Consider the following 26320-nt stretch of genomic DNA (forward strand, 5'->3'; position numbering starts at 1 on the left):
TTCCCTGCCCATGAGGAGCTTACAGTCTAGCTGGGGAGATAGACATTACAATATTGAAATGAATTATGAATATATTCAATTATGGGATATAATAATGACGGTGTTTGTTAGGCACTTACTATGCGTTAAGCACTATTCTAAGCGCTGGGGTCGATACAAAGTAGGTTGTCCCATGTGGGGCTCACAGTCTTAATCCCCATTAGACAGATGAGGGAACTGAGGCACAGATAAGTCAAGTGACTTGCCCAAAGCCACACAACGGGGATATGGAGTATTTCCCCCCTCTCTCTTGGCCTTTTTTCTCCAAGTTAGAATTTAGAGATACTCCTTGGGACAGCAGCTGCTGGAGAGAGTAGGGTCACAGGGTTGGGAGACTGCAATGGGGATATGGAGTATTTCCCCTCTCTCTCTTGGTCTTTTTTTCTCCGAGTTAGAATTTAGAGATACTCCTTGGGACAGCAGCTGCCGGAGAGAGTCACAGGGTTGGGAGACTGCAACTGCTTGGTATTACACGGTGCCCTCGTCCCTTGGGTTGGATGGGAGCATGAGGTCGCCACTGTCTCCTTCCCCAAAGATGCCAACTTTTCCTTTCCCACTCCCCTCTCCTGCTCTTTCCCTGTTTTCCTTTTCTTCCTGTCATCTCCCCATAACCCCCACCTCCCGCTCCTTCCCACCCTGAGATTCTCCCACCCAAATGCGGGCCACTCATCTACCAGTCATATGCCAGAACCATCTATAACCACTGGCCAGAACCGCAGGGAGGGAAGGAAGTTCTGGTTTGGGAAGGGACAGTGATTGAGTGGGAAAGACAGTTCCAAACAGCAGCACTAGAGAATGGCTTTTCGTGGGGAGGAGATTGTGGTGATGGCAATAACTTGCATGTGTTCTGGCCCCCCATTAGCATTGTTACCTTGGGCTTCAGCCCCATAAATCCCTGTGTTAATCCACCGGGCAGAGGCCTACTAGTGTTCCGAGGATGTGGAAGTGGTCCACTGTGTCAAAGTCAGAAAAGGGGTTGCGGAGGATTAGGATGAAGTTAGAGTCCTTCGGATTTGGCTTTAAGGAGGTCTTTGGTGACCTCAGAAAGCACAGTCTCGATGGCATGAAGGAGTCAAAAGCTTGACTGTATTCACACAATGCTATTTGGCGAAATACAAAAATGAAGATATTTTAACATTTCCAATTATCCTGCCCTGAGTCAGAACATCTGGGTATGTGCATTTTCTGTTTACATATCTCAGCTGTCAAATGTTTGTAACAGATACAGCAGACATGCTGAGGTCTTTAGAGAACTGGGCAATGAAACTTGGAATGACTAAAGGCCTTTCCAGATTTTTCCCCCAAATCCTAAACTAAACCAAAAAAGCTTTTGTAGTTCAAAAATAGTTGAACTTTTTAAATTCTTGCATGCCTCTGTCGTCCCTAATTTAATCTGAGCCTCAAAGCAATACCGCAAAACCCATATTCCATCTTCCAAAATAAAGATGAACCTGAAAATTTATGAAAAATACTGCTCTGATCTCAGTCCCCCTTTGTAGTTAGAGGCCATTTGAGTCCAACTTTCATATTTCATATTTTGCCGAATTGTACCCAGCCCGTTGTTGGGTAGGGATTGTCTCTATCTGTTGCCGAATTGTACTTTCCAAGCACTTAGTACAGTGCTGTGCATACAGTAAGTGCTCAATAAATACGATTGAATGAATGAATGAATGAATATCTTCGGAAGTTATCGAGTTATGATTTTTTGCAAATATCTTCCGTCTTCTTTAACCCATTTTAGCTGTTGAAATTCAAGATTCTGCATGATTCCGACTTACAATCAATCAATCAATTGTATTTTATTGAGTGCTCACTGTGTGTAGAGCATTCTACTAAGTGCTTGGGAGAGTACAATATAACAGAGTTAGTAGACATGTTCCCTGCCCACAGGGAGTTTTCAGAGAAACTCCCAATGCTCAGCTTTAATGCACTCCTCACTAGCCTTTTCTTAACTATCTTCTCTCTTCTCCAGTGACACCCCAGATCCTATTCTTCCCAAGCTAACCATTTCAAAGGCTTGTATCAATCAATCAATCAAGCAGCCAATCAGTCAGTGGTGCTTATTTCATGCTTGCTTTATTAATAATAATAATAATAAGAAGAATGATAGTTGTGCCTTGTTCTCGCCTGTCCCACTGTCGACCCCCATCCCATGTCCTCCCCCTGGCCTGGAATGCCCTCCCTCCACACATCTGCCAAGCTGGCTCTCTTCCTCCCTTCAAAGCCCTACTGAGAGCTCACCTCCTCCAGGAGGCCTTCCCAGGCTGAACCCCTCCTTCCTCTCCCCCTCCTCTCCCTCCCCATCCCTCCCGCCCTACCTCCTTCCCCTCCCCACAGCACCTGTATATATGTTTGTACATATTTATTACTCTATTTATTTTACTTGTACATATTTACTATTCTATTTATTTTATTTTGTTAATATGTTTTGTTTTGTTGTCTGTCTCCCCCTTCTAAACTGTGAGCCCACTGTTGGGTAGGGACCGTCTCTATATGTTGCCAACTTGTACTTACCAAGCGCTTAGTACAGTGCTCTGCACACAGTAAGTGCTCAATAAATACGATTGAATGAATGATAGCCAGACCTATCACCATGGAAAGGTTCTAGGGTTTTGATAAATTTCCCCAGCCAGTTTAATGTGGTGTAATCTTTCAGGACTTAGGATTTCTGACAGTGTGAAATGCTTTTGTGAGATCTGTGCAAAAAGTTAACAGTTTGGGTGAATGCAGAGCAACCGGACAGGTTGCAGGGGAGTGGTGTGTTCTGAATAGCATTTTAGAAAGATGATCCAGGCGGCAAAGTGCCGGATAAACTGGAGGGAAGAGACTTGATGAAATGGATATCCAAAGGAGGCCCTGGCTGTACTCCAGCTGAAAAGTAGTGAGGGCTGAACTTGGAAGATGGTTTTGAGAGTGGAGAGAAAGGAGCAGGGTCTGGAAAATAATGCAGAGGATGCAGAAGCAGGATTTAGAGACAGACTGATTGTGGGAGGTGAAAGATAGGAATTAAAGATGGCAGTAGGGCTATCAACTTGTGAATTCAACTGGGATTCATTCACAAAGAGGTGGTACTGAAACTATCTGACTGGATTGATTAGTTTTCTTTGAGAAAAAAGTGAGATAAAAAGAGGGCCTCGAACATGCCCTTTCCCATTGGATGCGACAGTCGTTTCAGACTTACAACTCCCTCCTGTCCCCGTGCCATTCCCATCTTTTCCCCCTAAGTGCCTTGCCACGTACTTTATTCATAAAGTTGAAACCATCGGGCTTGAACTCCCTAAAAACTCCCCTCCGCCTCTCCAGTCCCTCTTTCCTCATTCATTCATTCAATCTTATTTATTGAGCACTTACTGTGTGCAGAGCACTGTACTAAGCACTTGGGAAGTACAAGTTGGCAACATATAGAGACGGTCCCTACCCAACAGTGGGCTCACAGTCTAGAAGGGGGAGACAGACAACAAAACAAAACATATTCACAGAATAAAATTAATAGAATAGTAAATATGTACAAGTAAAATAAATAGAGTAATAAATCTGTACAAACATATATACAGGTGCTGTGGGGAGGGGAAGGAGGTAAGGCTGGGGAGATGGGGAGGGGGAGGTGGGGGAGAGGAAGGAAGGGGCTCAGTCTGGGAAGGCCTCCTGGAGGAGGTGAGCTGTCAGTAGGGCTTTGAAGGGAGGAAGAGAGCTAGCTTAGCGGATTTGCGGAGGGAGGGCATTCCAGGCCAGGGGGAGGATGTGGGCCGGGGGTCGATGGCGGGACAGGCGAGAACGAGGCACAGTGAGGAGGTTAGCGGCAGAGGAACGGAGGGTGCGGGCTGGGCTCCAGAAGGAAAGAAGGGAGGTGAGGTAGGAGGGGGCAAGGTGATGGACAGCCTTGAAGCCGAGAATGAGGACTTTTTGCCTGATGCGTAGGTTGATTGGTAGCCACTGGAGATTTTTGAGGAGGGGAGTAACATGCCCAGAGCGTTTCTGCACAAAGATGATCCGGGCAGCAGCGTGAAATATAGATTGAAGTGGGGAGAGACAGGAGGATGGGAGATCAGAGAGGAGGCTGATGCAGTAATCCAGTCGGGATAGGATGAAAGATTGAACCAGCAGGGTAGTGGTTTGGATGGAGAGGAAAGGGCGGATCTTGGCGATGTTGCAAAGGTGAGACTGGCAGGTTTTGGTGACGGATTGGATGTAAGGGGTGAATGAGAGAGCGGAGTTGAGGATGACACCAAGGTTGCGGGCTTGTGAGACGGGAAGGATAGTAGTGCCGTCAACAGAGATGGGAAAGTCAGGGAGAGGGCAGGGTTTGGGAGGGAAGATAAGGAGTTCAGTCTTGGACATATTGAGTTTTAGATGGCGGGTAGACATTCCTCCTGCCCCCTCCATGTCTCTCCCATCTCTCCTAACAGTATCTCAAGAGGAGATCTTCCATCTCCTTTCAAAATCTTTCCCCTCCTCCTGCGCCACCAGCCTCATCCCTTTACACCTTATCAAAACATTTGATGCCTCCTTCTTCCCTCCCTGATTGCCATCTTCAACTGTCCTCTTTCCTGTGGTTCCTTCCCTACTGCTTTAAAACATGCCCATGTACCCCCATCCAAAAATAAAAGCCCCTCCATTGACCCAATGGCTCCCTCCAGTTATCACCCCATCTCCCCATTACCATTCCTTTCCAAACTCCTTGAGCGAATTGTGTACACCTACTGCCTTCACTTCCTCTCCCCCAGGTCTCTCCTTTACCTCCCTTCTGGCTTCTGCCCCCTTCATGGAAACTCTAAAGGTCACCAATGACCTCCCTCCTGCTAAAATCCCATGGTTTCTAATCCCTCAACCTCTCAACTACCTTCAAAAGAGTGGGCCATTGTAGACCTCCTCCTTCTCCTTGAAACATTATCTAACTTTGACTTTATTGACACTGTATTCTCCTGGTTCTACTCTATCTCCATGACCGTTTTTGGGTCTCTTTCCCTCCCCTGCTTACCACTCTCAGCTGTGGGCCTGTGTCAAGGTTCTGTCCTGGGTCCCCTTGTATTCTCTGTCTACATCCACTCCCTTGGAGAACTCAGATCACTCCCAGGGTTTCCACTACTATCTCTCTAATAATTCCCAAATCTACCCTCCAACCCTGATCTTTCCCCTTCTTTGCACTCTTGCATTTCCTCCTCCCTTCAGGACGTCTCTTTTTGAACGTCCTGCTGACACCTCAAACTTAACCTGTCTAAAGCAGCGTGGCTCAGTGGAAAGAGCCCGGGCTTTGGAGTCAGAGGTCGTGGGTTGAAATCCCAGCTCTGCCACTTGTCAGCTGTGTGACTCTGGGCAAGTCACTTCACTTCTCTGTGCCTCAGTTCCCTCATCTGTAAAATGGGGATGAAAACTGTGAGCCCCCCGTGGGATGACCTGATCACCTTATAACCTCCCCAGTGCTTAGAACAGTGCTTGGCACATAGTAAGCGCTTAATAAATGTCATTATTATTATTATTATTAAATCCTCATCTTTCCACTGAAACCCTGTGCTCCTTCTGTCTTCCCCATCACTATGGACAGTACCACTATCCTCCCTGTGTCAGAAGCCCATGACCTTGGTATTTTCCTCAACTCAACTCTCTCATTTGACCCACATATTCAGCCACCAAATCCTGTCACAACATCTCTAAAATCTGCCCTAGCCTGTCCATGTCTATAAATACACTCCTCTGCCGTCGCTAACCTCCTCCTCCTGTGCCTCGTTCTCTCCTGTTCCACCATCGACCCCAGGCCCACGTCCTTCGCCTGGCCTGGGATGCCCTCCCTCCACACATTCGCCAAGCTAGCATATTTCCCCCCTTCAAAGCCCTACTGAGAGCTCACCTCATCCAGGAGGCCTTCCCAGACTGAACCCCCTTTTCCTCTGCTCCTCCTCCCCTCCCCTCCCCATCGCCCTGACTCCCTCCCTCTGCTCTACTACCTCCCTACCCCACAGCACTTGGGTATATTTGTACATGTTGATTATTCTATTTATTTTATTAATGATGTATATATATCTATAATTCTATTTATCTATTTTGATGCTATTGATGTCTGTTTACTTGTTTTGTTGTCTGTCTCCCCCTTCTAGACTCTGAGCCCATTGTTGGGTAGGGATTGTCTCTATCAGTTGCCGAATTGTACTTTCCAAGCGCTTAGTACAGTGCTCTGCACACAGTAAGCGCTCAATAAATACGATAGAATGAATGAATGAATGAATCCAAACTGCTTCCATGCTTATCCAAGCACTTATCAATCAAACAAGTCAAATCAATCAGTCAGTGCTACCTGTTGAATGCTTACTGTGTGCAGAGGAATGCACAAAGCATCTGGGGAAGTACAATGCAGCAATACACCAACAGCAATGTAATCCTTGCTCACAAGGAGTTTACGGTCTCAAGGAGGAGCTTAAAGTCTATATTTTCTGCCTTGACTACTGCAACAGGCTCCTCACTGACCACCTTGTCTCCTGTCTCTCCCTACTCCAGTCCTTGCTTCATGCTCCTACCCAGATCGTTTTTCTAAGAAAACGTTCAGTCCATGTCTCCCCATTCCTCAGGAACCTCCAGTGGTTGTCCATCCACCTCCACGTGAAACAGAAACTCCTTACCATTGACTTTAAAGCACTCAGTATCAGCTCTCCCTCTCCTACCTTAACTCACCAATTTCCTACTACTGCTCAGATTACATATTTCTCATCTCTAATGCCAACTTATTCACTATACTTCAATCTCATCTATCCTTCTGCCTCCTCTTTCTCCTCGTTCCCTACACATTCATATACCAAAACCCACCACTGTCCCCACTTTCAAAGCCTTACTAAAATCACATCTCTTCTGAGAGGCCTTCTCTGACTTAGCCCACATTTTCCCTATTCCGTCTCCCTTCTGCATGGCTTATGCACTTGGATCTGTACCCTTTAAGCACATGATAATCACCCCATGCCCAGCCCTACAGCATTTATGTACATATCCATCATTTATTTTAATGTCTGTCTCTCCCTTAAATTGTAAGCTGCTTATGGGCAGGAAACATGTCTGCCAACGCTGCTGTATTGTACTCTCCCAAGTGCTTAGTGCAGTGCTTGGTACAGAGTAAGAATTCAATAAATACCATTGATTGAGAGACTGATGGTTGACACCCACTGAGAAAGGGCGAGAAGCGGACGGAGGAGTTAGCAAATACACTTGAGAAATAATAGTCCTAGAGGTAGAAAGGGAACCCAGATCAGTAAAACCAAAGCTTCTGAGTCTCCTCTCCATCCTCCTCTGGTCTTTTCCCTCTGCTTTCAAACAAGTTCATGTTTGCTACAGATGTCACGTCTGACCCTTCGGGCTGTTTCCCCAGTGTCACTAACACGCTGTATTCAATGATGGTATTTATTAAGCTCTTGCTATTTGCCAGTCATCACAGAGAGACCAGCATAATGCACTGCAACCAATAAAGGAGTAGTTCTTTTTGAGCAGATTTTCGTAAACATCAAGAGGCAACAGCAAAAACAAAGCTAGCTCCCATAAACAACGATCTTGACAACTCAGCAAGAGACAACCTCAGCGTGTTCTCAGCGTGTTAGGGTCTGTGGTCCCGCACTGGTTTTTTAAGCTTCACAAGTATCCTTCTGGGGATTTCACCATCTGGGACTTTCCCTTCTAGTATATAGCACCACTGTTGCTATGCTGCAATCGTAGGATGTACTTAGATTCACATCAATTTTCCTGGATTTAAAGAAGTCCTTAGTTTGCGTGACATAGTGTTTGGTAACCACCTGATAGCACCAACACAAACCCTGCCCTGGATAACTCTGGATTATCCCTATGTGACAATAATCCCATCACAGCGAGCACCAGGGTTTCCGTTAAGTATCCTGAAGGCCAGGATAGCCTCTCGCTTCCCGCCTGACACTATGGGGAATGAAGACCCATCCTATGGGATTGGCTAGAGCCTCCTCATGAGCACCGGCTCTAGGGTTCATTGCCGGGGCAGCCTCCCTGCTCCTGCCCAACACTGTGGCAAAGAAGCCAATGTTATAACAGTGAGGCAAGGGACTATTTTCATTCATTCAATCGTATTTATTGAGCGGTTACTGTGTACCCTGTACTAAGGGCTTGGGAATCAATCAATCAATCGTATTTATTGAGCGCTTACTGTGTGCAGAGCACTGTACTAAGTGCTTGGGAAGTACAAGTTGGCAACATATAGAGACAGTCCCTACCCAACAGTGGGCTCAGCGCTTAGAACAGTGCTTTGCACATAGTAAGCGCTTAACAAATGCCATCATTATTATTATTATTATTATTATTAAAAGGGGGAGACGGAGAACAAAACCAAACATACTAACAAAACAAAATAAATAGAATAGATATGTACAAGCAAAATAAATAAATAAATAAATAAATAGAGTAATAAATATGTACAAACATATATACATATATACAGATGCTGTGGGGAAGGGAAGAAGGTAAGATGGGGGGGATGGAGAGGGGGACGAGGGGGAGAGGAAGGAAGGGGCTCACTCTGGAGTACAATTTGATGTGGTGAGAAGCCTTGGGAGCAGTTCTGCCAAATGACTGATTTTAATGTCATCTCCTATTTTAGTGCTGTTAATTTCTGATTGATGAAATTTAGGAATTATTATTATTATTATTATTATTATTATTATTATTATTATTATCTCTCTTCTGGGCTTCTGTTCTCCCCCAAGACGATTATCAGCCTTTTTTCGTCTTGATTGTTTATGTATCTAGCCCCACATTTAGAACAGTGTTTAACACATAATAAACAGCATGCTATAAAATGAATATGATAATGATAATAATAATTATGGTATGTGTTAAGCACTTACTATGTGCCCGGCACTGTACTAAGCGCTGGGGTGGGTACAAGCAAATCGGGTTGGGCACAGTCCCTGTCCCATGTGAGGCTCACAGTCTCAGTCCCCATTTTACAGGTGAGGTAACTGAGGTACAGAGAAGTGAAGTGACTTGCCCAAGGTCACACAGCAAACACGTGGCGGAGCTGGAATTAGAACCCATGACCTTCTGACTCCTAGGCCAGTGCTCACCATGTTGTTTCTCAATAATAATAATGATAATAATAATAGTAATTTAATCTGCAATTCACCCTTAGCCTTTTCATCTCTAGAACCCTTCTACTGCAACCTTTGGTCTCTGGACCATCTCCACTGACTCCAATCTTTTGTGCTTTTCCTAGCCTCCCTAACAGACTTCCTAACAGGCAGGCCTCCCTCCCTCGCTAGACGCAAGAATCCGCGCCCTAAACAGCTCCTTTTCCAACAAACTCCAATTCTTCACCTCCTTTTCGCATCTGATGCTCTCGTTATGCCCCTCAGTCCATTTCCACTTGCGCAGCTGAGCATTCCTGGTGGAAATTCAAAAGTCACATTGACTTGGCCTCACATTCTCCCTCTTATGCTATGCACTCTCCCTTTTGCAGCTGCTCAATAACACTACTATGCCTATCTTATTGACTCCCTCACCAATAATCTCTGCGCTTGTATCTGTGTCATGGATTCCTCTGTCCATTCAACTTTCAGACTTTTGAGATCAGCCCCACCCTCAACCCCACAGCACTTATGTGCATGTCTTTAAATTATACATAATTCACTATTTATTTATATTAATGTCAGTCTCCCCCAATGTCTGCCAATTCTGTCCTATTTTCCCAAGCACTTAGTACAGTGCTATGCTCATAATAAATGTTCAATAAGTATCACTGATAGTGATGATGATGATGATGATAGTCCCCGCCGACTCTTCTGGGCCTTCAACTTCCCTTTAAAACTTTGAGTTCCACCCCTAAATCCCAACAACTTCACAAACCATTTCATCCAAAAGATAAGGGTCATCAGATGCGAGTTCCCGCAAGATTTATCTGTGCTTCTGCGTTATTCCTCACCCTTTCCCAATTTCTCTTCCCTCTCAGCTGCCTCCCCATTCTCAGAACCTCATCTTGCCATCTAAACCCCCCTCCCTCCCCTAACTTTCCTCCCATTGCCAATAAAATCATCATTTTCCCTTTCCCCCAAGCTCACAACCTTGGCAGGAGGAGATGGGGGGCAAGAGTTCAAGCTCTCATCACCTCCCTGATGGACTACTGTAACTCTACTCTTTCTAGTCTCTTTCCTCTCTTCCATACAGCTGCATACATTGACTCTTTTAAACAATATCCACATATTCATCACATATCTCCAGTGATTACCTGTCTCTTCTCAAACAAAACAAAATTCTCCATCGGCTGACTCATTTTTTTCCAGAATCCTTCAGTTTCTGCTCCTTCGCCACCCAAGCAGATCTTCCTGATGAACTTCACTTAATTCTCTCCCCCCCTTGTACACACTATTCACACTTTTCCTGCTGCCTGCAATATCCTCCAATCACCACCAAATCACTCCTGTCTCCTTCCTTCACTGCCCTCTTAGAAAGTCACAACGTCCAGGAGATACTCTTTGACTTCATGATCATGCTTTCCTTAGCCCTCAGGTCTGTATCGATTTACCTAGCTTTGCTTTTGTTCTGGTGGAAAGAGTCCTGGAATCCGGAGACCAGAAAAAAAACCTTTCCCTATTATTTGCAGAATCCCTGCTCTATCATGGTAAATTCCCATTCATCCAGGACCTGTTCCTAGCCTATTCCCTGCTACTTCTTCCTACAGTATTTACTCATTTAATCGTATTTATTAAGCACTTACTGTGTGCAGAACACTGTACTAAGTGCTTGGGAAAGTACAGTACAATCAGAAAGAGTGACAATCCCTGCCCACAATGAGCTTACACTCTTCACTTCTGGTCCAAGCTCTGTTCACATCATGACTAGACTATTTTATTAGCCACCTAGCTGCTCTCCCTGCCTCCAGCCTCTCCCGCCTTCAGTCTATATCGAACCCCTTTGTACAGATAATCTTCCTGAAGCATCGCTAGGCACAAACACCTATGATGAATTTCCATTTTCCTCCACATCCAGCAAATACTCTTCTCAGTCAGCGTCCAGACTTTCCAAAGGTCTCAATCTTACATATCTGTTCTCTTCACCTGCTATTCCCCAGCTTATTCTCTTTGTTTCTTCCGTGTAGCCTCCCAACTGCTTCTCAGTCTGGACTTCCACCACCCTTCATCCTCTCACTCACACTTTTCCTCAGACCTGGAATTCCCTTCCTTCTCAAATCCGACAGACCACAGCTCTCCCCACCTTTGAAATGTTCCTTCAACAAGATTTCTCCAGTCAATTCTCACACTCTACTTCCTATGAACCCTCTAGCCACTTCTGGCTTGTGTGCATGTATGTTTATTTATAGTATGCATTCAATTACTCATAAATCAATCAATAATAATTACTTGCAGAGCACTATGCTAAGTTCTTGAGCGATTACAATAGGTGTAAGAGACATGATTTCTGCCCAAAGGAAGTTAAAATTGAATGTGAGAAATAGGCAGAAAGGTGGTAGAAGTACTTAAATAGTAGAACATGTAAATCAGAGTGCACAAAAATGCAGTGGGAGGTTCTGAGTGACAAAATGCTGAGGTGATAATTGGAAGGAGGTAACCTAGGGAGTAGAAAAATTAGCTGGGGAAAGATCTGCTGAGGTGATCATTGGGAGGAGATAATCTAGGGAGTAGGAAAATTAATTGGGGAAAGTTCCCCAACTTAGCAGCATGGCTCAGTGGAAAAGAGCATGGGCTTTGGAGTCAGAGGTCATAGGTTCAAATCCCGGCTCCGCCAATTGTCAGCTGTGTGACTTTGGGCAAGTCACTTCACTTCTCTGCAATTCTTTATTTGAAGCCAGAGTGCATTTCTTTGCAAATTAAGAAGTGGTAAATCAATCAGTAGAATTTATTGAACACCTACTGTGGGCAGAGCACTAGATTAAGCACTTGGGGAGAATACAATAGTATTAGTAGACATGATCCCTGCCCTTGAAGGGCTTGTGCACTCAATAGGCATTTTTCTATTTTCCATCTGTGAAACACTCTGTTTTGATTAAACAGTGGCAAAATCCATAAGGATTTTTCTTGTCTGAGAAATCATCTTGCAGGGGGAAATACCTTTCTAAAAATAATTTAGCTGTAGACCAACCCATGTTTTCCTAGAATAAACCGCAAAACTGCAGCTTGAGTTTTTGTATTCACCATATGAATCTTTATGTTAAAAATGAATACCAAGTTCTTCTGGATATATCAGGTCTAGGAGGTCTGTTGAACACAGTATATGCTTTGGAATAAAGCTTTCCTTTATAGCTCACTCATAATTATCTTTTTAATGGAACTTGCCTCATAACATTTTCTTTATTTCTAAGTATTATTTGTTATCCTAACTATACAAAAGTAGTGTCCGAAAGGCAAGATAAAGCTGTTCTCCAGCACAATGCAGTGGGTTTTTTTCTCTTTTAGGTTAAGCACTTACTATATGCCAGGCACTGTTCTAAGGGCTGGGGTAGATATTAAAGTAATCAGGTAGGACACAGTCCCTATCCCGTATGGGGCTCACAGTCCAAGTAAGAAAGAGAACTGAAGAACTGAGGCATGGAGAAGTTAAGTGACTTGCCCGAAGTCACACAGCAAACATTAGGCCCAACGGAGATTGATGATAATAATAATAATAGTAATAATAATAGCATTTGTTAAGCGCTTACTATGTACCAAGCACTGTTCTAAGCACTGGGGTAGATACAAGGTAACCAGGTAGTCCCATGTGGGGCTCACAGTCTTAATCTCCATTTTACAGTTGATATTACTGAGGCACAGAGAAATTAAGCTACTTGCCCAAATCACACAGCTGCCAAGTGGCAGAGCCTGGATTAGAACCCATGACCTCTGACTCCCAAGCCCGTCTTTACACTAAAACAGGCTAGAACCCAGGTCCTTCTAACTCCCAGGCCCATGCTCTAACCATTATACCACACTGCTTCACTTTTTATATATTTTGGAATATAAGAGATCAAAAGATAGACCATTGTACTGTGTCAGACCATTGGTCCATCCAGTCAATTGATCATCATCAATCGTATTTATTGAGCGCTTACTGTGTGCAGAGCACTGTACTAAGCGCTTGGGAAGTACAAATTGGCAACATATAGAGACAGTCCCTACCCAACAGTGGGCTCACAGTCTAATTGATGGTATGTATTGCCCTTGCTGTGTGCAAAGCACTGAACTAAGTGCTTGGGAGGATACAATGTAACACAGTTAGTAGAAATGTTTCCTACCCACAAGGAGCTTACAATCTAGAGGGAATTTACACTCTAGAGGGTGGCCCTGAATGTCACTTAGAGGACTAAGTCTTGTCTCATGCCGTCAAGTCATTTCTGACCCATAGTGACACTCTGGACACATCTCTCCCAGAACGCCCCGCTCTCCATCCACAATCGTTCTGGTCGTGGATCCATAGAGTTTTCTTGGAAAAAATTCGGAAGTGGTTTACCATTGCCACCTTCCGCACAATAAACTTGAATCTCTGCTCTCGACTCTCTCCCATGCTGCTGCTGCCCAGCACAGGTGAGTTTTATCTTGTAGCAGATTGCCTTCCACTTACTAGCCACTGGCCAAGCTAGGAATGGAATGGGTAGGCCTCTGCTTGACTCTCCCTCTCATAGCCAACACTGGTAGAGTACTGGAAACTCTCCAGGTGCGGCCCTGAGGTGGAGAGGACTAAGTACTGAGTACTAAAGTACCGAATGTACTTGAAGAGGACTAAGGTGATTACCTTCTTTCACGTCCTTCCTCAGAGTAAGAACTGTGTCTTCTAAATTCCCTCGCATCCTTCTAGTGGCCCTAGTTTTCCTTCAATTATCCCCACATGGACTATGAACAGATCGATTAATTTAGTCAAAGATTTCTTAATATTGTTAATATTAGTAATACCAGTGATAAACCTGCTAATATTTTTGAGTGTATGGTATTTTGGGTATAGAAATACCATATACTTTATCCACCACTGAGAAAAGAAATATTTTTGTTTTCTTTAACCTATCATCTCCCCGGGAAGCCTTCCCTGACTAATCTTTCATCTCCAAACCCTTCCAATCTGTGTCACCTATGCACTTACATCCATAACCTCAAAACGCTTTGAAACTCACCCATACATATACTTGTACTTTGTTAGTATGTTTGTTTTGTTCTCTGTCTCCCTCTTTTAGACTGTGAGCCCACTGTTGGGTAGGGACTGTCTCTATATGTTGCCAACTTGTACTTCCCAAGCGCTTAGTACAGTGCTCTGCACACAGTAAGCGCTCAATAAATACTATTGATTGATTGATAGTACTCGGTTGATTCTCCTACCTGGAATTTATTTTAATGTTTGTCTCTCCCACTAGATTGTAAGCTCCTCAAGAGCAAAGGTCATGTCTTTCGTACCCTCTGCACACTGTAAGTGTTCAATAAATACCATTAATCAGAGGTTGCTTTTCATTTTCTAGAGTCCAGCTTTATGTCAATTCAGCCTAATAATAATGGTATTAGTTAAGCTCTTCCTATGTGCAAGGCACTGTACTAAGTGCTGGGGTGAATACAAGTAAATTTCGTTGGACTCAGTCCTTGTCCTGCTTGGGGCTCACAGTCTTAAACCCCCTTTTACAGATGAGGAACTGAGGCACAGAGAAGTTAAGTGCTCTGCAAACATTAACCGTTCAATGAATACTCAATAAGTACATCCCTGTAAACTCCTTGAAGTCTACCAACTTTAATGTGCTGTGCTTTCTAAAGCACTTAGTACGGTACTCTTTCTTCTCCATCCAAACCGCTACCTACAATCACTCCTCCTATCCCGACTGGATTACTGCGTCAGCCTCCTTTCTGACCTCCCAATCTCCTGTCCCTCCCCACTTCAGTCTATACTTCACTCTGCTGCCTGGATTATCTTTCTACAGAAATGCTCTGAGCATGCTGCTCCCCTCCTCAAAAATCTCCAGTGGTTGCTTATCAACCTCTGTATTAAGCAAAAACTCCTCACTATTGGCTTTTAGACTGTGAGCCCACTGTTGGGTAGGGACTATCTCTATATGTTGCCAACTTGTACTTCCCAAGCGCTTAGTACAGTGCTCTGCACACAGTAAGCGCTCAATAAATACGATTGATTGATTGATTCAAAGCTCTCCGTCACCTTGTCCCCTCCTACCTCACCTTCCATCTCACCTTCTACATCCCATCCCACACGCTCCACTCCTCTGGTGCCACCTTCTCTCCTTTGGTGCTAACCTTCTCACTATGCCTTGTTCTCGCCTGTCCCATGTCGACCCCTGGCCCACGTCCTACCTCTGGCCTAGAACTCCCTCCCTCCTCAAATCAGCCAAACAATCACACTTCCCCCCTTCAAAGTCCTACTGAAGGCTCACCTCCTCCAAGAGGCCTTCCCAGACTAAGCCCCCTTTTCCTCAGCTCCCCATTCCCTCTCCATTGCCCCGACTGACTCCCTTTGCTCTACCTCCCCTTCCCGCCCCCCAGCACTTGTGTATATATGTACATATATATAATTCTAGTTTTTATATTAATCTCTGTTTACTTGTTTTGATGTATATATATCTATACTTCTATTTACTTATGTTGATACTATTGATGCCTGTTTACTTGTTTTGATGTCTGTCACCTTCTAGACTGTAAGCCCACTGTGGGAAGGGATTGACTCTATTGATGAATTGTACTTTCCATGCACTTAGTACAGTGCTCTGAACACAGTAAGTGCTCAATAAATATAATTGAATGAATGAATGAACACTCAGTAAATAAATGTGAGCTATCTAGTGACCTATATATTCGTGCATGCCTAAACCACATTCTGTTTGGAATAAGGAAGGGAATGGTTTTCCCAAGTGATCAGAGGTTTATTATTATATAAGTACCAGCAATCCGTGTTATTTACAGAGCACTTGCTGAGGGTTAGGCATTGTATTAGGCACTTGGAGAGTACAATAGTAGCAAGACACGCATTTCCAGCTCTCAAGTAATTTGCAATATAATTGAAAAGACAGATGAAAACTATTGATAGCTGAGAAACAAGTGTGGTAATGTGGAAAGACCACAGACCTGAGTACTTATCTGTCTTTGCTACTTACTTGCTGTGTGACATTAAGGAAGTCACTTAGCTGCTCTCTGCCTCAGTTTCCCCAACTGTAAAATGGGAATTTAAGTACCTGTTCTCTTTCCTTCTTAGACTGTGAACCCTACTTGGGATAGGGACTGTGTCCAACCAGATTATCTCATATCTACCTCAGTACTCAATACAGTATTTGGGACATAGTGAGCACTTAACATATACCATTATTTATAGATAGTGAAAGGTGGAAGAACAAAGATAAGCAGAAGGCGGGATGAAACAGCTGAATAAGTAACTGAATGTACAGCTGAGCGCATACATGATCTAGATAAATATAAGAAAAGAGAAGTATGCAAGCACTGGGGTTAGGAGTGAAATATTTAAGTGGTAAGTTAGGTTACTAGCTGACACAACTGTAGTGTTGTGAACTATTGGAGGAGAGCTTTTTGGAGTAAGTGGGCATTTAAGAAGGCTTTGAAAATGCAGAAGCAGTGAGGTCCTGTGGAAAGAGTATGGGGCTGGGAGTCAGTGGACTTGGGTTCTGGTCCCGACTCTGCCACGTGTCTGTGGGGTGACCTTGGGCAAATGACTTTAACAGCTCATTTGTAAAATAGGGATTAAAGCCTCTTCCCTGCTCTCTCTCCCTCCCCAAGTGGGATGGGGACTTTGTCCAACCTTATTAAATTGTATCTATTCCAGACCTTAGGACGTTGCTTGGCACATAGTAAGAATCATTTAAAAAAGTGGGGAGAGGTGTGACCCGGGGGGAGTTGAGGCTGGGTGGGTGGTAAGGGTGAGAAATAGGGGAAGACTCGTGAAGGATCAGGTGACAAGGCAGTTGAGCTTGGGGGGGAGAGAATGTGGACTTTACTACAAAGGGATAGAGTGGCAGGGAATCTAGGAAGGACGCTATAGCTTGCGTCTGGAAGTCAAGGCGAAGAATGAGGATCAAATTCAGACAAATTCAGGGTGAAGAAAAGTGGGTGAAGTAGGGGGTTAGAATTGTATGAACTTCAGAAACCAGATAACCCCATTTTATGAGCAATACCATGCCCTTTCTTCAGCGCAGGGGCAAGTCTGGGCTTTTTGGAAATAAAAATGCAGTGTTCTTTAGTGATTTCTGTAACTAGAAACTCCCCGTGTTTAAGGTTTATTGAAACCGATACTTTACATTCCTTCAATAATTGGGGGATCCCCGGCTAGTAATTAACTTATAACCTCTGCCATTTGCATTTGACACTTGGAAAGGCAACGGTGTTGATTCAAACGAAACTCAGACTCTCAATTTTCCAGTCTGTTTTCTCGAAGGCAAGTGACTTGAAGATAGAGAAAGGGATTGATATTATGGAAAAAAAATACATCAACCTTACTTTTAATATGTAGTTTGCAGAACTGGCAACATATACCCTCCTCAAATAATAGCTTTCAAAAACACAATTGTAATTAATAATAGTGATAGTAGTTAAGAGCTTACTATGAACCAAGCTCTATACTAAGCACTGGGGTAGATACAAGATTATCTGGTTAGTACAGCCCCTAACCACATGGGACTAAGCAGGAGACTAGGTATTTAATCCTCATTTGATTGGTGAGGAAACATGCCCAGAGAAGGGAAATGACTTGGCCAAGATCATCTAGTGGGCAAGTGGCACTGTTAAGGTTAGAACCTAGGTCCTCTGACTCCCAGGATCTTTCCATTAGGGCACACTGCTTCTCAATGTACTTTTAAGCCTGGCTTAAACCTGCCTTCAAAATCGGAAACTGAACATTAGTCCTGTTCAGTTAGGAGCCTGACATCATCACATAAACCTGAAGCAGCATGACTTAGTGGAAAGAGCATGGGGCTGGGAGCCAGAGGATCTGGGTTCTAATTCCGACTACACCACGCATCTGCTGTGTGACATTGGGCAAGTCACTTAACTTCTCTATGCCTCAGTTTCCTCAACTGTAATGGGGATTTATTACAACTGTACAGAAACTGTACCGTTTCCTCAACTGTAATGAGAATAAATGGGGATTTATTCTCCTACTTAGACTTGTAAACCCCGTGTGGGACATGGACTGCGTCCAAGCTGGTTAACTTGCATCTATCCCAACACTTGGAACAGTGCTTGACACATAGTAAACACTTAACAAATATAATAATAATAATAGCGATAATAAATGGTGATAAACTTCAGTCTGGTCACAAAGGCATTGGGGCTGAGAACCGGCGTGAAGGAATTGATTACAGGGATAGTGGTTTGCTCTATCTAACTCGTTCCTGAAAACTTCACTCTCACCAGCAAAGCAAGTGAGCAGGGATGCGGCATATTGTAAAGTACACAGAAGAATAAATGGGATTTTTATAATCATAAGAATTATGTTCTCAGAAGCAAAATTTGAGGTGCTGTTAGTGCTTAACATTTCTACTCTCAATCACACTTATTAAGCACGTCCTGTGTGCAGACCACTATACTTGGGAGAGTACACTGTGACAATATAACAGACACATTCCCTGCCCACAGTAAGCTTACAGTCTAGAGGGAGAGACAGACATTAATATAAATAAATAAGTTACAGATGTGGACACAAGTGCTGTGGTGCTGTGGTGGAGGGGGCGTGAATAAAGGGAGCAAATCAGGGCGGTGCAGAAAGGAGTGGGAGAAAAGGAAATGAGGGCTTAGTCAGGGAAGGCTACTCAGTGGAGATGTGCCTTCGACAAGGCTTTAAAGGAAGGAAGAGTAGTTGTCAATCAATCAATCAATTGTATTTATTGAGCGCTTACTGTGTGCAGAGCACTGTACTAAGCACTTGGGAAGTACAAGTTGGCAACATATAGAGACAGTCCCTACCCAACAGTGGGCTCACAGTCTAAAAGGGGGAGACAGAGAACAAAACCAAACATACTAACAAAATAAAATAGATAGAATAGATTTGTACAAGTAAAATAAATAAATAAATAAATAGAGTAATAAATATGTACAAACATATATACATATATACAGGTGCTGTGGGGAAGGGAAGGAGGTAAGATGGGGGGATGGAGAGGGGGACGAGGGGGAGAGGAAGGAAGGGGCTCAGTCTGGGAAGGCCTCCTGGAGGAGGTGAGCTCTTAGTATGGCCTTGAAGGGAGGAAGAGAACTAGTTTGGCGGATGTTGGGAGGGAGGGCATTCCAGGCCAGTGGGATGACGTGGGCCGGGGGAGGATGGTGGGACAGGCGAGAACGAGGCACGGTGAGGGTATTAGTGGCAGAGGAGCAGAGGGTGTGGGCCGGGCTGGAGAAGGAGAGAAGGGAGATGAGGTAGGAGGGGATGAGGTGATGGACAGCCTTGAAGCCGAGGGTGAGGAGTTTCTGCCTGATGCGCAGATTGATTGGTAGCCACTGGAGATGTTTGAAGAGGGGAGTAACATGCCCAGAGCATTTCTGGACAAAGACAATCCGGGCAGCGGCGTGAAGTATGGATTGAAGTGGGGAGAGACATGAGGATGGGAGATCAGAGAGAAGGCTGATACAGTAGTCCAGACCGGATAGGATGAGAGCTTGAACGGGCAGGGTAGCGGTTTGGATGGAGAGGAAAGGGCGGATCTTGGCAATTTTGCAGAGCTGAGACCGGCAGGTTTTGGTGACGACTTGGATGTGAGGGGTGAACGAGAGAGCGGAGTCGAGGATGACACCAAGGTTGCGGGCTTGTGAGACGGGAAGGATGGTAGTGCCGTCAACAGAGATGGGAAAGTCAGGGAGAGGGCAGGGTTTGGGAGGGAAGACAAGGAGTTCAGTCTTGGACATGTTGAGTTTTAGGTGGCAGGCAGACATCCAGATGGAGATGTCCTGAAGGCAGGAGGAGATGCGAGCCTGGAGAGAGGGGGAGAGAGCAGGGGCAGAGATGTAGATCTGGGTGTCATCAGTGTAGAGATGATAGTTGAAACCGTGGGAGCGAATGAGGTCTGAAGAGGGCGGGCATTCCAGGCCAGAGGCAGGATGTGGGTAAGGGTTTGGTGATGAGATAGATGAGATCGAGGTTCAGCAAGTAGGCTGGCTCTACTACTCACCCAAACTTTGAAAAGATTTGGCAGTCACTGAAGCTAGCCCCACATGCAGAGGGAGTGGGCAAGAGAAACTGTACAAGTTACCTGAAGAGGAGGAAACTCACTCCTGGGGACCCCCTCCCTGAGGGATGGCTAAGCCATCCTAATCCTCCTTGACCTCTCAGCTGCCTTTGGAATTGTGGACCACCCCCTTCTCCTTGAAATGTTTTTCAAACTCGACTTCACTGACACTGTCTTCTCCTGGTTCTCCTCCTGTCTCTCTGGCCACTCATTCTCAGTTTCTTTCCTAGGCTCCTCCTCTGCCTCCCACCCTCAAATTGACGAAGTCCCTCAAGGCTCCGTTCTGGATCCCCCTTATGTTCTCCATGTACACCCACTCCCGTGGAGAACTCATTTGCTCCCATGGCTTCAACTACTACCTCTATGCAGATGATTCCCAAATCTGCCTCTCCAGACCTGATCACTGTTCTCTGAAGCCTTGCATATCTTCCTGCTTTCAGGAGAGCTCAATCTAAACATATCCAGAACAGAATTCTCATCTTCCCGCCCAAACTCTGTCCTCCCCAAGACTTTCTCATCACTATAGACACTGTAGACAACATCACTGTCCTCCCTATCTTACAAATCTGTAACCTTGGCATTCTCGACTCGTCTTTCTCATTCAACTCACATATTCAGTCTGTCACCAAATCCTGTTGGTTCTACCTTCGCAAGTATTGCTAAAATCTACCCTTTCTTCTCCATTCAAACTGTTACTACGCTGATCCAAGCATTCATTCATTCATTCAATCCTATTTATTGAGCACTTATTGTATGCAAAGCACCATACTAAGCTCTTGGAAGAGTACAATATAACAACAAACAGACACATTCCTGCCCACAATGAGCTCACAGTCTAGAGGGGGACACAGACATTAATATAAATAAAAAATATCTATATAAATAAATTGTGCTGTAGCGATGAGAGGGAGGGTGAATGAAGGAGCAAGTAAGAGTGGCACAGAAGGGAGGGGAAGAATAGGAGAGGAGGCCTTAGTCAGGGATGGTTTCTTGGAGATGCGTCTTCAATAAGGCTTTGAAGTGGAGGAGAGCAATTATCTGCCTGATATGAGGAGGGAGGGTATTCCACGCCAGAGGTAGGATGTGGATGAGAGGTCAGCAATGAGATAGACAAAATCGAGGAAAAGTGAGAAGGTTGGCATTAGGGGAACAAAGTGTGTCAGCTGGATTGTAGTAGGAGAGTAGTTAGGTGAGGCATGAGGGGGCAAGATGATTAACTGCTTTAAAGCCAATGGTGAAGAGTTTTTGTTTGATGCAGAGGTGGTTGGCTTTGCATACACTGGAGTTTCTTGAGGAGTGGGGAAACATGGCCTGAACGTTTTTGAAGAAGAATGACTTGGGCAGCAGAATGGAGCATGGACTGGAGTGGGGAGAGACAGGAGACAGGGAAGTCAGCAGTGAGGCTGATACAATGCGGATAAGTGCTTGCATTGATGTGGTAGCAGTTTGGATGCAGAGGAAGGAGCAGATTTTGGGCGACATTAGCATTAATTATCCCGCCTATTACTACTGCATCAGCCTCTTTACTTACTTCATTGCCTTCTGTTTCTCCCCACTCCAATACTTATTTAACTCTGCTGCCCACATCATTTTTTTTGTAAATCAATCCAAGTCTCCACTCCCTCAAGAACCTCCACTTGTTGCCCGTCTACCTCTTCATCAAAGAGAAACCCCTTAACATTGACTTTAAAGCACTCAACCACCTGGTTTCCTCCTACCTCACCTCGCTGATTTGCTATTATAACTCGATGTGCACTCTTCGCTCATTTACTCACCGTAACTTAATCTCATCTATCTTGCCACTAATCTGGAACTGCCCACCCCACCAACTCTATATAGCCAGACTACCACACTCCCCACCTTCAAAGCCTTATGAAAATCACAGTTCCACCAAGAGACCTTTTTTTAAATGGTGTTCATTAAGCAGTTGCTTTGTTTCAAGCACTAAGTGCTGGGGTAGATAAAAGTTAATATAAGGAGGGACACAGTCCCTGTTCCACATAACGATAATAATAGTAATGATGGCATTTATTAAGTGCTTACTATGGGCAAAGCACTGTTCTAAGCACTGGGGAGGTTACAAGGTGAACAGGTAGTCCCACGGGACTCACAGTCTTAATAACCATTTTACAGATGAGGGAACTGAGGCACAGAGAAGTGAAGTGACTTGCCCAAAGTCACACAGCTGACAGTTGGCGGGGGCGGAATTGGAACCCATGACCTCTGACTCCAAAGGCCATGCTCTTTCCACTGAGCCACGCTGCTTCTCTAATGGGATTCGTAGTTTAAGGAGGAAGGAGATCAGGTATTGAACCCCCATTTTACAGTTGAGAAAACTGAGGCACAGAGAAGTGACTCGCCAAAGGTCCCAGAACAAAGTGGCAGAGCCAACATTAGAACCCAGGTTCTCTGAGTCCCAAGCCCATGCTGTTTTCCCTTTGGTCATACTGCTTCCCTAATTAAGCCCTCTTTCCCCCATTCCCTCTCTCTTCTGCATCTCCTATGCACTTGGATCTGTTCCGCTTAAGCACATGATAATCACCGCACCCTCAGTCCCAAAGCACTTATGTACATATCCGTCAATTATTTAAGTGTATTAAAGTCTGTTACCCCCTCTGGATTGTAAGTTCCTTGTGGGCAGGAAACATGCCTACCAACCCGGTTGTACCGTAATCTCCTAAACACAGTGTTCCACACACAGAACATGCTCAATAAATATCATTGATTTAAATAATAATAACAACAGTATTTGTTAAGTGCTTTCTAGTGCCAAGCTCTGTTCTAAGCGCTAGGGTACCCCAGCTTGACACAGTGCTTGACACATAGTAAGCGCTTAACAAATGCCATCATTATTATCATCAATCGTATTTATTGAGCGCTTACTGTGGGCAGAGCACTGTACTAAGCGCTTGGGAAGCACAAATTGGCAACATATAGAGACAGTCCCTACCCAACAGTGGGCTCACAGTCTAAAAGGGGGAGACAGAGAACAAAACCAAACATACTAACAAAATAAAATAAATAGAATAGATATGTACAAGTAAAATAAATAAATAAATAAATAGAGTAATAAATATGTACAAACATATGTACATACATACAGGTGCTGTGGGGAAGGGAAGGAGGTAAGATGGGGGAATGGAGAGCGGGACGAGGGGGAGAGGAAGGAAGGGGCTCAGTCTGGGAAGGCCTCCTGGAGGAGGTGAGGTCTCAGTAGGGCTCATTATTATTATTATTATTATTATTAATAAATACCTGTCCCATGTGGGCTCACAGTCTCAATTCTCATTTTACAGATGAGGTAACTGAGGCACAGAGAAATTAGGTGGCTTGCCCAAGGTCACACAGCAGACAACTGATTGATTATACCCAGAGCCTTGGCCTTCACAGGGGAGGATTGGGAAAGGAGGAGGGTAGTTAGTTGGGGTAGAAGCTCTCCAACCATTTTGAGTCAGAAGGTTTCGGGATGGGATCCTGGAGGGTCAGGACATGCAGAAGATTTGGAGATGCTATTCTGGAGGGAGAGGTGGCAGGAGAAAGGTTCTCCAGGTTTTGGGGGGTAGCGGTTAGGATCTCAGACCAATAGTGATCATTACCATCATAATAATAATTACAGCATTTACAGTTTATTTTAATCATTTACTATTTGCTAAGTGCTGGGTTAGATACAAGATAATCAGGTTGGACACAGTCACTGTCCCACATGAGGCAAAGTACAAAGGAGAACAGTTATCAAATCTAACAGATAATAATAATTATTATTATTATGGTATTTATTAAGCACTTACTATTTTCCAGACGCTATTCTAAGGGGTGGAATGGATACAAGCAATCCTCCCCTGTGATGGCCAAGGCTTCGGGTATAATCGATCAGTTAATCAGTAGTATCTATTGAGCACGTACTGTGCATGGAGCGCTGTATTAAGTGCTTAGGAGATTATAGTACAACAGAGTTGGTACACATGTTAGAGAAGCGGCGTGGCTCAGTGGGAAGAGCACGGGCTTTGGAGTCAGAGGTCATGGGTTCGAATCCCGGCTCCGCCACATGTCTGCTGTGTGACCTTGGGCAAGTCACTTCACATATTTATTACTCTATTTATTTATTTATTTATTTATTTATTTTACTTGTACATTTCTATCCTACTTATTTTATTTTGTTGGTATGTTTGGTTCTGTTCTCTGTCTCCCCCTTTTAGACTGTGAGCCCACTGTTGGGTAGGGACTGTCTCTATGTGATGCCAATTTGTACTTCCCAAGCGCTTAGTACAGTGCTCTGCACATAGTAAGCGCTCAATAAATACGATTGATTGATTGATTGATTGATTGATTGATTCACTTCTCTGAGCCTCAGTGACCTCATCTGTAAAATGGGGATGAAGACTGTGAGCCCCACGTGGGACAACCTGATCACCTTGTATCCCCCCAGCGCATAGAACAGTGCTTTGCACATAGTAAGTGCTCAATAAATACGACTGACTGAATGAATGAATGAATGTTTCCTGCCCTCAAGGAGCAGATGAGAAAATCAAGGCCTAGAGAAGGTCAGGTCACCAAGCAGGCGGGTGGAAGAGCTAGGATTAGAACCCAGGTCCTCTACCTCCAGGGTCTGTGCTTTTTCTACTGGGCTATACTACTTCTCCAAATAACGAGGCTCCTACCCCGAGGAGAGGAAGCGGCCTGGCAGATATGCCCTAACCCCCATAAATCTGGAGAACAGATTTCAGAGGGTGTAATCCTGGGAACTGGGACACCCCGACAGAAAAAGGCAAAAGACCAGAAGAGCATGCACAGCAGGACACTTTCAGGAAAGTAGCAAGAGTCCTGGGGAAAGGAGAAAAGTGTTAGAGAAGCAGAGTGGCTCAGTGGAAGGAGCGTGGGTTTGGGAGTCAGAGGTCATGGGTTCTAATCCCGGCTCCTCCACTGATCAGCTGTGTGACTTTGGGCAAGTCACTTAACTTCTCTGTGCCTCAGTGACCTCATCTGGAAAATGGTGATTAAGACTGTGAGCACCACGTGGAACAACCTGATTACCTTGTATCTCCCCCAGCGCTTAGAACAGTGCTTGGCACATAGTAAGCGCTTAACAAATACCATTATTATTATTATTTGTCATTCATTCATTCAATTGTATTTATTGAGCGCTTAACAAATGCCAAAATTATTATTATTATTATTAGGGGGAAGTCTTAGTACAAAGCGCTCAGTAAATACCATTGATGACGATGATGGGATAGGGAATTTGTTTTGGATTGGAATTCTGATCAATCAATCAATGGTTTTTATCGAGCACTTACTGTATGTACTAAGTGTTTACGAGAGCACAGTACAAATGAGTTGGTAGAGACATTCCCTGCCCACAAGTTGATCCATCATGTAATTAGTCCATTGAAAATACTTTCAATTCATCTCTTAAAAACCTCTCTGTCTTTGCACATTATGGACTTGGGGAACTCTTGAGTGATGGTGAGACATTTTTTGCCTGGGTAGCTGAGGGAACAGAAAGGAGAAAAGACAGAAAAGACTCTCCAAGAAGTTAGCCGGGGCTTTAGGACCCACCAGACATGATCGGGAGTCCGGGCTCTCCTAACAGTCCCAGAGGCTATTTCGGGTGTGATTTAGGAGTGAGGAGTCCTTGGCATGTCACATAAGTCCAGCACAAACACTGCCTTTTTTTTATGATATGTGCATTATTACAAGTGTAATTCATCTGGTGGACTCCCAGCGCTCTTAAGAAACAAGCTAACACACCATTTAATCCGCCTATTGGGTGTGCTTTCCCCAAACTGAAATCTAGCCAGTTGTGGGGTAAACTACAGTAATGATTGAACTAATCTCTAAAGCATAGGATAAGTTTATCCCAGTAAAAATGCAGAGGAATTTAAGGCAAGGCAGAACACAGTTACTCACGCTCAAGTCACGCCAAGACACCTGGGCTAAAACCTTCATTTTTGAAAAACATATCATAGCATTCCTAATGAATACAAATTGTTTCCCTTCATCTTATAGACGCTGCCTCCAATGGCATCGTTAACACTTCACTGCGTCATTGGTTCAGGATCGATCCATTGGGAAGCGTCCCACCCAAGGAATTCCTTAGTGTGGAAAATTCCTTGGGTGGGAATTCCTTAGATTTTCCACACTAATGGAACT

At 44.4% G+C, this 26320-nt stretch overlaps 1 protein-coding gene and 1 non-coding gene across 2 annotated transcripts in view; one reads left to right on the plus strand and one right to left on the minus strand.

Moving 5' to 3' along the window:
* WDR27 (WD repeat domain 27) overlaps nt 1-26320 on the plus strand; it is a 269128-nt gene that overhangs the window by 235391 nt on the left and 7417 nt on the right. The window lies entirely within an intron of this gene.
* On the minus strand, nt 13558-13693 carry LOC119924810. The gene has a single exon (XR_005449502.1). It is a non-coding gene; the product is annotated as a small nucleolar RNA SNORA7 (small nucleolar RNA).

This window comes from Tachyglossus aculeatus, chromosome 2 (assembly GCF_015852505.1).
Source record: "Tachyglossus aculeatus isolate mTacAcu1 chromosome 2, mTacAcu1.pri, whole genome shotgun sequence".
Taxonomy (NCBI): Eukaryota; Metazoa; Chordata; class Mammalia; order Monotremata; family Tachyglossidae; genus Tachyglossus; species Tachyglossus aculeatus.